A 5,147-nucleotide genomic window follows, 5' to 3' on the forward strand; every position below is an offset into this window, starting at 1 on the left:
CTTCCAATCGTACGATCTCGAAGTCCTGGCCATTTCACAGCTTCTCCTGCTCAGTGTCTCACCCTCTCTTCCCTCACTAGGGACCCCATCCACGCCCCGTTCGCTGGACACTCCTCACCACACATAAATCCCTTCCCCCTCGGCAGCCACGCTTACACGGCCAAATTTATTCCACTTCGGCTACAGTGTTTGTTAATGAGAACCCATGCAAATGTTCTGCCACCCACAACAAATAAATGAGTTAAACACTAGAGGAAATAACTACTGGCAGCACAACACTAACTAAAGGAAACAACTAAGAGAAAGAAACCAGCTTCTGATGGGCAGTGCTTAACTCTGGTGGACTGGGTACAGACCCACAGCACCCAGCTGACCACACTGTATGTGAAACACCTAATGTTTGTATTTATAAAGAACCTCTGCTGCAGGGGGTGGGTACCAAGGAGAACACGCAGGTCACAGTAACAATCAGCTAAACTCGAGCTCCTAAACAACGTATAATGACAAGGACTGACCCAGCGACAGGACCCGTACAAGAAAGGCTGTGAGCAGAGAGGGGAGTCCACTGAGGTGGTAAGTTCACTGTTGTAGAATATCGCCTTTAGAAGTCTGCATTACAAACACCTGTTCATTGGGTCCAAACTGGGAGGTGCTGTTGACCCTCTCGAGGGCCAAGATGCCTTGCTGAAGGATGCAGATAGATGGGAGCGTCGGGCATGAGAGGGAACAGGAACAAATGCTGGGGTCTGCCCCGGGACCCGGGCAGGTCCGCGCCGGGCAGGAGGGAGCGTTTCTGTGCCCAGAGTGTGGTCAGAGCCCGGGACAGGCTCCTGGGGAGGGGGTCGGTGTTGGAGGGGCTTGGATGGTGCCCTTAGCACCACGCCTGAGGGGCTGGGCGGTCCCTGCAGGGCCCTTCCCGCTGAACTTGCCTAGATTCTATTGTACTGCATCAGTAGCTCGACAGCTTCGACTGACAGCCAATCGGTACAGCTGGCATTCTTTTTTATGATCTTCCAAGGGAATCCTAACAGGCTCAATGACATCCAATATTCTAAAATGGCAGATGACACACTGGAGTGACAAACGACTACAAGAACAGTGATGCAGACACAGTAAGTGATACAGCTTGCTCAGTAAACTGAGCAGTAAATTACTGTGATAAAACCAGATGCAATGGGGTGACGGGTAGGAATAAAGACTATAGGCCATAATTACATAAAGACAGCCTGAGCTCAGGAAACAGCTATGGAAAACAATCACAGGAGACAAGCAGCTTCACGTGAACAATTCCATTCTCTTCCCGCATAACTGAGAGGTGAAAGGGCTGAGATTTGATGTAAGACTACATTCATCATATTTATCGTAAGAACTTGATTTGAGAGAGACACACTGATACTGACATCTAAATACCATGTCAGGCTTGTTTTGTTTCATCATAAAAAAAGCTGAAAGAATGAACATAATTAAAAGGACAGAACATTTATTCCTTCATGTTTTAGTCTAAGTATCATCTTAGGAATGACAGTACTATAAGAATGCCCAGTACAACTGATAAAGCTGAATGCCAAAAGGCTTTCACTTAAGAAAAGTCTGAAGAAGCCCCCAGCGGAGGGAAAGGCAGGTGTGTGTTAGCACTGCAGGGACAAAAGCCGTGACCACCAACACCCCGTGCCCACACATCCCTCGGTACTCTCTTCCTTCGTCATGCTTGCTGCCTATTCAAAGACCTTCTGGCTTTACTGGATTAATTAAGTCCTCGAGTACTGCCAACTACTCAAAATCTGCCCTGATAGTACAGCCAGTGGATGTGGATTTGTCATATCTTCTCCCATTTCCGGGCAAGTTTACTCAACGTAAATCATTTCCATGACTCACAGGCAATTTGCAGGGCACTAGATATGACTCAAGACACCAAACCCATCTGACATCAGTGATGGTAACTCTCAGCTCAAGAGGAGATTCAAACGCTTGGGCAGAAGAATAAAAAGGGAAAAATGCAGACAGACAACTGAAAAGTGGTCAGCAATGCCTCCTTTGTTCAGGGTGCCAAAGCACTGCCCCCAGCCCTCTCCAGGCTGGCAGAGCAGGACCCTCTATCCCAGGAGAGCGCTGCGGGTGCCTGCGAGCTCTGCCACCCCATTCAGAACCAGTGTGGCACTTCTCACCACTGTAAACAGAGGCAGTTGGACAAATAGAAATTTCAGCTTTTCCACAAACCTGAGCAGGAGGAAATAAAAAAGGCCCGTTGGTCAGGCTGCCTTGGCCTGCCCTGGCGAGCAGGGAGCACAGGCAGCCCCTGCCCTGGAGAGACAACAGAAACACTGCTCTCGCCCCAGGAGCGCTCCCCACCCGGGACCAGGCAGGGTGAAGATGAGGCAGGGTCTCCCCTCACTTTGCCCTAAATTCCTGCAAGCTCTGTCCAGTGATTTAAGTCTGACTCGTTTAACTTGTTTAATTTTCAGTGGTCTTTTGTGACCCAGACCCAAGCGGCCCATGAACTGTGCCGATGAAATGACGGAAGACTGGCCCAGATAAAATGCCCTGTGCTCCTAGAGACACTGTATCATCCAGAGCGTTTCCTTCCCAGGCAAACCCATGTAGACTAGGTAACTTTTAAACTAGGAAAGAAGTTAAATGAATGCAGTTTAGTTTGAATTTCTGAAGTACGACAGAGGAAACAGTTCCACACCACAAAAGAGTTACAGCAGAAATACTAATGTAGCTCTTTGTCCATATAAACAAGAGGTAAGGAAACTCAAGAATAATTTCAAGTGAATTTAATTACCTAAAAGGGAATGAGAAAAAGAGATTTAAATGCTGTTACTCCAAGGCATAACTTAGCTCTAAGGGAAAAAGTTTGGAAGATATAATTCCCTTAGGCAGGTTATTCCAATTGTCCAATGCTGATTTTTCACATAGCCCTCAAACATCTGGATATCTCTCCCTGACAGAACACAGACTTTTGGAAAGATGCTCTGTACTTAACATGATCTGTCAATTAAAAAAAAAAAAACAAAACCAAAAGAATGGCCTAAGTTATAGGCAACAGTGATGATTTACACTAAAGCAAAGAAAGAATAAAAATTGGAAAAACACCACATTAATTAGAATATCAGTACAGAATGAAAATGCACATTGAATTAAAAAATCAGGAATGGAGCACATTAGGACAGACACTTACAAAAAAACATGTATCTGGTTAAGAGTAGCACAAATATGTTAAAATGTTACCCCTGGCCACTTGTTTAGGCCAAAGATCAAAGCTCTGTTCAACCAGCTCGGCAAGAGAACAGAGGTAATACATCTACAGAAGGCAGCAGCTGGACCACAGAGGAACATAACTGAACTGTGCTGAAACAAAAACTAGAGTATTTACCAACAGAAAGAGGAAACAGAAGCAGCTGTGTCAGATTTTAAGCTAATCTGGAGCCTAACAAAAATCAAAGAATGCAAGATACACTGCAGGCAAAGGGGGGAAAAAAATCTAACAAAATAAAGCAGCAAGCCTACTTCATGTTTTATAATTAAACTGACTTTACAATTACATTCAGAGTAGTAAAATGCTTGAAAGGTGTTAATTCAAAAAGAAGATTAAAATAACTGTTGTAATCTAGCAATCTCAAGGAAAGGAATGGCTGTACAAACCAATTCATACAGCAGTCGAAAGGATAAGAAAATGTGACCATCACCAATCACCGTTGGGTCTCCGTGCTGGACCAAGTAGTAAGATACAATAGGTTAGCAATGAGCCTGTCTCTGTAACCAAACCAACTCATCTTGACCATTTCAATACTGAACTAAAAGGCTTCCCTGGGCTGGAGCGTGCCCTCACTTGTCATTTCACACCAACAGCTCCGGAGGTGCCACCTCGAGAACCAAGCCAGCACCAGCTGCACTTTGTGAACGACCCCGCGCCCTCCGAGACCCCGACACGAAGCCAGGGCAGCCCGGGGAGCGCCGTGTCACCCTGCCAGCAAGAGCGGCCGCCGTTCTGCAGAAAAGCAGTGGGTTTTCAGTCACCGTCACGCAGCCCAGCGGCCAGTCCAGCCTCTCCAAAAGCATTCTGACAGGTCTGGCTACACAGCGTACTGAGGGACAGGCTGAGAATTCACGGCAGGTAACTGCAGCCAGCAGATCAGCAACTGAAACAACAAAAAACTCTGGCGAGAGTCAAGCGGCTTTGAACAGAAAAAGCACCGCTGCTGACAGCCCACGGGGAGAGGCGCATCGTTCCGTCCATTCCGTGGGTAACAGAAACAAGCACGTAAGCTGACTGCTGGGAGCCCAAAGGGACCAACGCTTGGTTTCACCTGGTGCTTCAGAACAAACGAGCACTCCAGCAGAGTCAAAGAGTTCAGTCTTCCTGAGCTGAACTCTGGAAGCAGGAGGATGAATTCCCCATCCCCAACTCCCAAAGAGGAACAGAAACAGTACAGCAAAATAAATAAGGGAGTGGGAAGAAAACCCAATATCCTACGAACAGAACCCACTCAGACAGAAGTTCCTCGGGAAGGTTGGGAACTCACCAGTACCTCTGTATTTACCGCACTTATCACCCCTGCACCGTCACCAAGACCCTCATCAAACATACGACACCAAGGACGAACCACAGAGCGCTCATGGCCCCCAGAAACAAAACTGACTGGGAGTTCTCAGCACTGAGCCCAGGGGGAGTAAACTCAGGTGAGTGCCAGTAATGCAAAACACCATGGAGAGGGGAAAAAAAACAGACAGGATAAACTCCAAGTTAGCTACTGTCATTCTGCACTAGTCCATTCTGTTAGTCTGGGATACTTCCAGTTGTTAGAGAGATCTTCAAATCACTGCAGATAACTCTGGAAAACATCCCCTAGTCAGGAGGTGTTAGAAGTTCAGTATTAGGAATTATGAGGAAAGGGACAGAAAATGCCATAAACACTGCTGTAGTGCTGTAAGTAGAAATCTTGAATAGGCTTGTAAAAATCACTCGTGACACACAGAACACAAATAGAAAGTAATTATTTCACATGTCTGATAACACAAGAGCAAGAAAGCCGCCAATGACAAGATCAAACATCATATTTTAAAGAGAATGATGAGAAGGCACTTGATCCTGATGTGTGTGTGTGTGTATATATATATATATATATATATATATATATACACAG

Source organism: Athene cunicularia, assembly GCF_003259725.1.
Source record: "Athene cunicularia isolate RWA chromosome 3 unlocalized genomic scaffold, athCun1 chr3_part1, whole genome shotgun sequence".
Lineage (NCBI taxonomy): Eukaryota > Metazoa > Chordata > Aves > Strigiformes > Strigidae > Athene > Athene cunicularia.